General features: G+C 42.2%; 1 long non-coding RNA gene across 1 annotated transcript; it reads right to left on the bottom strand.

Moving 5' to 3' along the window:
- Positions 1-401: 401 nt before the first annotated feature.
- On the bottom strand, positions 402-835 carry LOC128414010 (uncharacterized). The gene is made up of 2 exons (XR_008330560.1): positions 642-835; positions 402-544 (listed from the first exon to the last, which is right to left on the bottom strand). It is a non-coding gene; the product is annotated as an uncharacterized LOC128414010 (long non-coding RNA).
- Positions 836-10,842: the final 10,007 nt, after the last annotated feature.

The following is a 10,842-nucleotide window of genomic DNA, read 5'->3' as shown; positions in this document are numbered from 1 at the left end:
GCTTGCGGTAACCTCGGCTACTACCTCACCAACCCTAAACGCGCCAAAAAAGGCAATAGCATATGCTGCAGAAAAGAGGCAGGCCTCAAACTTGGTCCAGCAGATCGACCTAAGCTTTATGCGTATTTGAGAGAGCAACCCGTACGAAATTGGCTTACGGCCCTCGGTTCTAGGGGGTTGTAGCCTACCCCAGCCTTCAATAGCTCTGTGGATCAAGAAGTCACTGCACGGGTCGGAGGAAAACATGGCTTTACAAAAGAAGTTGATGGCGGCTACGTGTATCTTTAACGTTTTGGGGGCCCGTCCCAAATCGTCAAGGTGGGAAAGGTATTGTAGAACGTCATCAGTGGTGGGTGGAACGTTAGCCAAAAGCCCCGATATCCCTGACCTGAAACCCACACTTTCTTGTAAGATCTGAGGGTGGAGGGTGCGACAGACGCTAATACTCCCTTAATCACTTTGTGTCTCCAAGGTTCCACAGGTGCTCCGGAAAGGGTTCGGGCAACGGTTGAGCTCCAGGTGCTAGCAACCGGAAGCGAGGTATCTGGAAACGAGACAAGGCATCCGCTATATCGTTATTGACCCCCGGTATAAATTTGGCCAAAAAAATTATGTTATACTCAAGGCACCGGAGGACAAACGACCGTAGCAGGGACGACACCCTCTCAGAATGAGATGACTGCCTAGCCAGTATGTTCACCACCGCCTGGTTATCAGTTCTGAAACACACCCGGCGATTCCGGAACTCCTCCGTCCAGATATGCACGGCCACTACTATGGGAAAAAACCTCAAGAAAAGTGAGATCCCTAGTGATAGCCTAGCCTTGCCACCCCGCAGGCCATTGCTGAGCGCACCACCGTCCCCTGAAGTACAAGCCAAAGCCCAGGGACCCTGCTGCATCTGATTGTACCTGGGAATCTGAGGTCAAGTTAAGGACCTCCTGCCATAAGGATACTCTATTGTAGAGGTTCAAAAATGTAATCCAGATCTCTAGGTCAGCCTTAACCGACTTGGGAAGTCTGACCCTGTGGTGTGGATGCTTGAGACCGGCTGAAAGCCTTGCGACGGGACAGCGAAAAGTGAGGCCTCATGGCTGGCGCGGCAGCAAGTTGAGCTGCCGTCCACGCTCCTTCCAAGGCACCTGGTTGGGCGCTTGCCCGTGGGCGTGGTGCACCAGCCAGGTGAGTGGGTAGCAGGGGGCTAACATCCCCTGCTTGAGGCGGAGCTCGGCTCCCGCCCACAACCCCTCCCCTCTTTGCATGAGGAGAGTCTTTACTGCAAAAGCTTTTCAGTGTTAATTTTATGCATTTTTAAAAATCACTGTGGTATTTAACAATAACATCTTCTGTCCTTTAGAGGAGAAATTGTGAATTGCAGACTTTTAAATACCCGTCATCATCCTTGGCTTCGCTCAGTTTTGTTTATAACACTGTGTCATTTTCTTCTAGTTGTGAGGGGGGGATGGGGAGGGCCTCACAAGTGGAGTAGCCTAGGACCTCTCTTCATCTAAATCCGGCCCTGCCTGCAACCTCAGTTCTCACAGTGAGGGAACCACCATAAGGCCCTCAGAGCTGGACCTCAGTGTTTGGGCTGAACGATGGGGTGAAGACGCTACTTCGGCTAATGTAGTTGCAGGACTGGTTCAAAGCGACCAACGCTGACAAGAACTCTTAATTAAAGCTGAGTCCCTAGGTGAAAGAGGCCACCAGTTGTGAAAATAAAGCGATGTCACAGCAAACAAGCTTGGGGGGGGGGCTGAGATGGCTATGAAGAAAATGGAAGGTTTGTGCTGTATGGTATGAACTGGACAGCCTCGCCATAAAAAATGGGGAATTTATAGGGAGTATATCTCACAGAATTTGCTAGCACTTTCTTTGATTATGAAACGTAGTGTTGTAAAGAAAAAGCAGAGTGGATCTCAACAGGAGAAACAACCACATCCCCCTCAGCAAATAAAAACATGAAAGATAAGCCAATGCGGAATTTTTAAGAGTTTCCCAGAGTTATTGGCTTTCTAGATGAAAAACAGCAGCAACATAAAATTAAAATGAAGATATTAGGTAGAGGTGCAGAAATTACACTCACATTTTTTTCCTCCAAAATTTGATTTTTTTTGTTTGTTTAAATATCTATATATTGCTGCATCATTTAAAACAAATGGTCACAGCAGTTTGCATCGATATAAAAACATACAACCAGTATCATGAAAAGTTAAAAACAAGTTAAAAGGAAAAAGAAATTAAAAATGAACATCAGTAGACCATTGCGGGAGATGTACTATTAATTCCCAGCATATGCTTGGTGGAATAGAGGCATTTAAAAGTTGCCATAGAAGGTGCCCCCTGAATCTCTATTGGCAGGACTTGAGCAATGACACCAATGACACAGTTTCGTGTTGTTGCCAAACCAGCCTCACCAAATACTCATGAAGGATAAAGCAAGCTAATTTAAGTTCAAGTGAGTATGTCAGTTATACAACCTTCCTTACACGTCTGAATGCAGCCCCTGATTGGTTAGCCTTTAATATTCAATGTATTGTGTGCTCTCTTATCTTCTGTTGGAAACTGCCCAGAGTGGCTGGAGCAACCCAGTCAGATGGGCGGGGTATTAGTAAGTCATTAAGATTTTATTTGTACTTTTGCATCAGACATAGCACATCTTTATACAACTTCTCTGGTGCATCAAGACCCCAGATAAAATCTGTATGTTGCCATTCAGGAATATTCTTATAGAAAACTAAATGAGGGATTCGAGGGAGCAGCCGTTCAGCATCCTCTGTGGTAACAACAATTTTGTGTCCACCACTCCACACAGCAGTTAGCACAGTAATATCTTCTATCTTATAAAATGGGGTATACTCTGTTGAGGAAAAGATCAGAAACATGAAAATGAGGTTCACCTTTCACTTTTACATTTTTCTCATTTTTAAGACCTCTTTTGGATTTCAAATGCATTGCATGCCAAACATCTGTACCTTGAAAAATCATTCTTTAACCATCTGTTCAGTATTTAATTCTGTACTCTGGAGCAATAAGTGTAGGGAAATGAATAATATTAAAGATTTAAGTTGGAATCCTATACTCACTAACTCCTGTGGGGCTTACTTTTTAGTAGGGCTGGGTTAATCTGACATTTAAGGTTTCTCCCAGTTTTTCATTTTTTTTTCCAGTTTGCACCATTTCTGCAATAATTTGCAATTATTTAAAATCTTCATGAAAATGTATATGCATTTGCCTGCATGTGTCTCCTTTGTTGCTATTTAGTCGTTTAGTCGTGTCCGACTCGTCGTGACCCCATGGACCAGAGCACGCCAGGCACTTCTGTCTTCCACTGCCTCCTGCAGTTTGGTCAGACTCATGTTTGTGGCTTCGAGAACACTGTCCAACCATCTCGTCCTCTGTCATCACCTTCTCCTTGTGCCCTCCATCTTTCCCAATATCAGGGTCTTTTCCAGGGAGTCTTGTCTTCTCATGAGGTGGCCAAAGTATTGGAGCCTCAGCTTCAGGATCTGTCCTTCCAGTGAGCACTCAGGGCTGATTTCCTTAAGAATGGATAGGTTTGATCTTCTTGCAGTCCATGGGACTCTCAAGAGTCCCCTCCAGCACCATAATTCAAAAGCATCAATTCTTTGGCAATCAGCCTTCTTTATGGTCCAGCTCTCACTTCCATACTGGGAAAACCAACCCTTCATGGATCACTGCCTTGCCATGGCAAAGGGGCTTGAATAACTCAGAGAAGCTATGTACTATGTCGTGCAGGGCACCCAAGATGGGCAGGTCATAGTGGAGAGTTTTGACCAAACGTGATCCACCTGGAGCAGGAACTGGCAAGCCACTCCAATATTCCTGCCAAGAAAACTCCATGGACAAAGACAATAGGCATATGTCTCCTAATCTATGTATTTTTGAACACAATTTTATGTAACACAGATTTCTGTGCTCAAATTTGCTAGCAATATACATATTTTTGCAAGCAGTTTTGGTAATATTATGCAGTTTTGTATTTATTTTTACAGTTTTACTGAGAAACAAATTTGTAGTTGTTCTTTAATATTTTCATTAATTTGGTTGTAGAACTGCATTACAGAATTCAGAGATGTGTGACTTTCAACATGAAGGATAGCTGTCCTTTGTTTTAAATATTGGTTCTGAAAGTGCCAGATTTAACTGCACATCAGACAAATATACTGTGCCAAAACCACAAGCTTCAATAATTCCACACTAAAAATCTAGCAGGTTCTTTACAATGTTCTACATGAAACAAAGTGGGAATACAAATTGCTGGAATAGGATTTGTGTACAAATAGTCCCATAAATGTTCACTATAAAAAACACTTTTGAGATCCCACATGTTAAAATTTGAATTTTTAGATTTAAACATTTTATATTTTATAATATTTGCTTTGATTTAGTTAATGTATTCAGATGCTTTAATAAATTTGTAATGCACATAAATCGCCATCATAAGACTGTTGCACCTCTCCTAAAAATACTAAATTTCAAGCACAGTATTTGTAGCAGAGGTGCAGCAGTCTCATGATGGTGATCTACGTGCACTACAGAAATTTATGTTATGAATTTTGCTTCTCAGTACTAAATATCAGAGTCCATTAAACTGATTTATTAAAGCATTCCAGGTCGGGCTTGGAATGACAGCAGCTGCCAATCAGTATGGACAGTGTTGAACTAGATGGGTTTCTAAATGCCACCATTTTACTAGACAAACCCATAACTTCAACCAGTTCTGTGTCTTTGGCTGCATCTAGATATAAAAAAACCCTGTGAAAATGCTTTAAAAAAAGTTTTAAAATATATATGGAATTTTGTCATCACTCATCAGCCCTATCTAGTGCCACACAGTACAACACACTTAATACGTTACATTTGCTGCTGTAGGGCAGAGTCTCTAGATGTTATCCAACTCTTTCAAAAAGGAAGTATGTAAGAACTCAGAAATCACAATACTGTTCACATTGAATGATTAACCTGCAAGCAAAATCACTCATAAGAATCCAAATCACTTACCATGTTGTAGACAGCTTTGTTATTTGATCCATAATCAAAATATTTAAATTGGTGTGATTTAGTAACCTTGAAAGAAGGAAAAGACTTATACACAATTTGAAATCTGGTGCATGTTCAAAATGCAAAATCCTCTAAAAGATGAATAGTCAAATGAAAATTCAAAATGTAGGGATCTTGGTTGTGGATCGAGGGCCCGACCCCCGCTATGTGAAATAAACACACAAGGACACATGATATAAGGTTAATGGGCAAGAAAAGGCCACAACTTTATTGATTACAGCAGTGAAAAGGTATTGGCTTAGGCATTGGATGACTATAGGAGGTGGGTTTATTCAACAGTAGGTGGAGCCTGTTGATGCTAATCCAACTATAGGCTCACCCCTGATGTCACCGAGGGTCGTGCCATGGCCTCCCGCCAAGCAGGCATCGGACGGAATACACGACCGCCAGATTCCTTTAACGGAATAACCCACGGTAGATAGCATAGGCAACATTCTCCTGGGGGTGGGGAGTTAAAACCTTTTAAAGTAAAAAATAAGTAAAAAAACTAAGCATCTGTAACCACCATAAAAAAAAAAAAACATTAAGGAAGGTGACTGAGTCTGGAGATGTGGGAATTCCTGTTTCTGATGCTGGGAAATAGGGACTGCAACAGCTCGTGATTCCATCCATTAAACTTTGTGGGCTTAGCTAAACTGTTTCCAATACATTTTAAAATGGCACAATGCAATTTAAACTTGCATTGGCAAGGTGCACTATTATTTACAATGGGATGGCAGTCTGCTTAAGTTTTACAGGATTGTGCTTCATTACAGTAACGTATAACGTTGTTAAATGTAAAACTTAAGAATGCAAGCTATTAAAATACATAACTGAAGACCGGTCACCCCCCCCCCCAAAAATAATTTAAAAGATACATGGAAGAAAATATCTTTAACTTAACTGTTCCTGTTCATCAGTGGTGACCAGATCTCAACTACACACTGCCTATATATACCTATATAGGTTATTATAGGTTATAATAAACTTCAGATAATAAGATATGTTTCATCATACACTGTATAATTATGCATCATGTATCTTTATAGACGCATTTTAAATATTGGAACACATATAGAGCAAGTAAAATGGTTAAGAAATAATAAGAATTACACACCCAGCATATGCCTAATGGCAAGGCAGGTCTGTACAAAGAATTACATTGTATATTGCACTTCATTCCGTTAAAAAGATTTGTAACCCAAGGTTTATTGTTATATTAAGTGGTATAGAAATTGACCGCATATGGGATAACTGCACACCTGGCATTACAGGCAGCACAGCTTAGTAGTTAGAGCAGAGTACTAACTTCCCTGTATATTCCTGCATTGTAGGGGGGTGGACTAGAATGGTCTTTGGGATCCCCTTCAACTATAAAATATGCTGGGAGATTGGGCTAGATGACCAGGGGCTTCTCTCGACTTTAACTATATTCTTTAGGAAAGTACAGAGAGTCAATCACTACGTTTGCGGTGTGTTTACATGGGTGGACATGGGTGTATGTGTATGTGCATGTGTGTGCTTACATGTGTGCAGGTGTGTATGTATAGTGTTGGTTATGCGAGTTTGCTTCGAATTTATTATGCAGGTTTCTGTGCCTTTTGAGGTTGGGCTAGATGACCCAGGGCCCCTTCCAACCTCAACGTGGTAATATTACAAGAGGATACTGATTTCTTTCTTTTTTAAAAATAATATTTATTACTTTTAAACCTTACAAAAAAGAAAAAAGGGGGGAAAGCAAAAAAAAAGCAAAAGAAAGAGAAAAACAATCCAATAAACAATACCCAACACAGCATTAACACATTAAACTAAACAAGACAGAGCAAAAACAATTTAAAAACACACATCATATCATTTCAATACCCTATCTTTCATTCCCTTATTTCATCGACCTCCTCTCACCTCCCTTTTTGTATTCCACTTCTATTAATTGTTTCAGCAATTCCTTTCCATCTTTCTCTGTTTTCTGTCATATAATTATCTTAACATATTTTAACCTTATTTTCCATTAATACTATAATACTTATTTATGCTTAATTCCTTATAACATTTCTACTAAAGCCATATAATTTCATTCCAACATTTTTCTAACACTCATTAATTTTACAGTATTTCTATAGATAGTCTTTAAACTTTTTCCAATCTTCTTCCACCGTCTCTTCTCCCTGGTCTCGGATTCTGCCAGATCTTCTGTCCGAGGCTCTTAACTCTTTTCCAAGTCCCTTCTGCAAGTCTTCTTCATATTTATACATGCACTTTACTTTGTCTTCTACTGATCTTGTTCTTATTTTCCTTCCTTTGATGCTGAAGAGTAGATCTCGGGGGAACTCCCACCTAGCAATGTTTTTATTCCTTCTCGACAGGTCAGCCAAATCTCCATAGTTAAAACTAGGTCCAAAAGATATTTCAGGACGTGTTTCAAAATTTCTCCAAATCTAAAGGTCCCCACAACTCCAATCTCATCCTGACCCAAGTCCAGGTCCCAAAGATCAGTAAATCCCTGCATGAGCGGATCTATCCAACTTTCCTTCTCCAGTCCAAGCAGGGCTCCAATCCTCAAAATCTGCCTTTCTCTAAATTCAATCATAAAAGGCATCAACTTATAGTCAACAAATTGCATCTGAAAGGCTGGGGCTCTCTCCCTCTCCACTTGTGTTACTTTAGGTTCAACAACAACAACTTTCTCCCTCGCCTTCTCCACAATTTGCCATGTCGAAGTAGGTTCCTGTATCGATTCCTGAATAGTTTCTATATTAATGTTCACTTTTTGTCCCAAATTGGTCACTTTTTGTCCCAAGTTATCAATTTTGATAGTCATCACATCCGTCTTCTTGTGGAGCTGTTCCAGTAAGTCATTTATCTTACATAATGCAACTACTAAGGCTTCTTCTGTCAACATTCTTAACCAATCCAAGGTCAATCTCAGATTCTCACAGTTTTTTATCTTGCAGCTGGAAATTCCCCCAGCTCAGCTCTTGTAACAGTTTCAAAGGCTTCCTCTAGAGGGGGACAGTTTCTATTTGTATCAGTCCTTTTAAGCACAGTTCAAGCAATAAAGTTAGCTTCAATTTTCAGTTACTTTTACTCCTTTTTAAACGCAGAAGGAGACAATGGAAACAATGTATTTCTCTTGTTTAACTAGCTGTCAACGAACGTTCTATTCACAGTCAATGAACATTTCCAAAACGTCAGTCTTATTAGCAGCCCGTTTCCAGGTTCAGAGTGGTGGTAATTTAACTTTCTTCACTCTCTCCTGCAGGCTTACACGATCCAAAATTTCCCCCCTCTTCTCCTGCTTCCAAGGGGGGTTTAATGATTTTAACCGATGGAAGTTTAATCCTTTACGGAAGGCTTTCCAAGACTTTAGCTTGCAGCCTCTTAGCTTCAGTCTATTTACAAAAGGGGAAGGCGGACTTCCTGTTTGAAACCTCCCTGTTTTGGTGCCAAATTAAGACGTTTAAAAATCCAATTTTCCGTTCTACTCACGGGTAGTTGTTTTAAGATCAAATTATCCACAGGAAAAAGTCAGCGCACCCCGGCAACAGCAATGCGGCTTCACTCCGTGAAAGAAGCAGTCAATTCGAAGCACTGCGCCACTCACCCCACGTCGCTCCGGATCCCCGAAACTGGGTTTCCCCGCGAGTAGGGGAGACGCAAAAGGTGCCAGCCGAATCCCACGTTCACAGGCTTCTCCTGCCTGTGATTTTTAGTGGGTCTCCGCCTTCGCTGTGGCGGCCAGACCCTGATTTCCACGAAGCAAATCCCTCCCGATCAGAGGAATTCAGCCATTGCCAGAGGCGCCAACCCGGAAGTCTGAGGCTACTGATTTCTTAAGCTGTTTCTATACATAGGGATATAGCCATGCACACACATGCGGGTACACATATGTATTGTTTAGTTGTGTTACTTATGCTGAAGGCATGGGAATTATGGTACACTTGTATCATATATGTGGATGTATGTGTATACATATTCTCATATATGTTTTCCGTATTCATACACACACACACGCACACGTGATTTTGGAATAGCAATACTGTTGTGTAAGCACATGCATGGAATTTTTTGAATAATATAGTTAATATGTTTTCCTCCTCAACTAATGAGCTGCTTAATTTTCAGGGGCTGCACAGTCAATTGTGGACAAAGTGTGGCCTGTTGGTATTCCCTTTGTATACTATGTCCTAGTTCAGTGGTGGTGAACCTATGGCAAGCATGCCAGTACGTGCGCCATTGCCCCATCAGGGCCATAGCTTCCATGCTGGGGGTGGGGGAGGAGGAGGAGGAGAGGAGGGCTCACGTGCAAGCAGGCAGGGAGGCGGGGATCTCTCAGAAGTGGAGTGGAGGCTTCATGCCAAGAGATCCCTGCCTCCACTCCTGCTTGCACGCAAGTAGGAGCGGGATTGGGCAGCTCAGTTGTTGAGTGCCTGGCTACCTTCTTGTGGTGCAGGGGCTCTCAGATGCAGCTTCCGGGCTGCCTCCACCTTCCCCAACCCCAGCAACTATTCAGCCTGACTGCCTTCAGGTGGTGCAGGGGCTCTGATGTGGAGGTGGGGGCTCCCTTAAACTTCTTCCTTGAGTGGAGTGCAGCCGCGAACCCCTCAGTGGAAAGTGTGATACAGCCTGCACCTCCCCAGCTGAGCAGCCCCAATCCAGCTCCTGTCCCCGGGCAAGCAGCAACGCTGCCTAGCGGAGCAGCTCGATCCTGCTCTTACTTGCCTGCAAGCAGGAGCAGGCTGGGGGGGCAACATCCCTTGCCTGCCCGCTTGCCCCCCCAGCCTTCCCTCACTCAGTTCTGGGGCTGTCAGAGCTGGAGGAGGGGGTGGTTGCTGTGGCAGAAGCACCCAGCACTGGAGGGCGGCAGTGCTCACTAGGAAAACGGAAGTGTGGCACTCAAAACGGAAGTTATGCTCAGAACAGAGCACATTCGGCTTCCAAAAACAGTTCCAAAACCGGAAAACTCCTTTCTGGGTTTGAAGTGTTCAGGTTCCAAGTAGTTTGAAAACTAAGCTATTTGAAAACTGAGGTACCACTGTATTTATTTTTCCCAATTTGAACTGTATTTATCCCCCCCCCACTTGGTCAGGAGGTCCTACACACGAGTAGGAGTCTGGCAGGGACACATACCCGACTGGCAATGTTCTCTCCTTTCTGGTGAGTTGTTCAGGAGATTCAAAATCTTTCTCCATCCCAAACATCACAGCGACTGATACCTCAGAGGCATCAGCACACTTTAAGATCAGCAGAGTATAGGCAGTCAGTGTACAGACTCAGTAGTGCAGCATTTGGCTAAACTATGTTTATTTACATATACATACTTGGAGCATCGTAACTCAGCTCCTTCCTCTTCAACATCAGACAGCAAAGAGAAAGAACAAAGGACAAATGTCCTACCTCACGGAAACACAGTAATACAAACATCCTGTCTCCTTCACTTCCCACAATGTGGAATGAAAACATACACCATCATGTGATAAAAACAATCCCATGACTGCAATACGGGAAAAGAATCCTAACACACACCTCTGGTGGTGATTTTGAGTCAAAATGAGAGTACCCCTAAACATTTTTTAAGAAAAAAAGCACTGAGTTATACCATAAAATTATATATCAGTGGAAAGATAATTAAATGAAGAATGTAATGCAATAACGTTTATGAAGGATTATTTATTACAACAGCAGTCATAAAGAAGAAATGTGAAACACACAGAAAAAAAATGAGATATATAGGTTAAATTGCCGTGTTGGCACTTTGCGATAAATAAGTGGGTTTAGGGT

Source organism: Podarcis raffonei, chromosome 5 (assembly GCF_027172205.1).
Source record: "Podarcis raffonei isolate rPodRaf1 chromosome 5, rPodRaf1.pri, whole genome shotgun sequence".
In the NCBI taxonomy this organism is placed as follows: Eukaryota; Metazoa; Chordata; class Lepidosauria; order Squamata; family Lacertidae; genus Podarcis; species Podarcis raffonei.
This window is presented reverse-complemented; position numbering and strand designations above follow the sequence as displayed.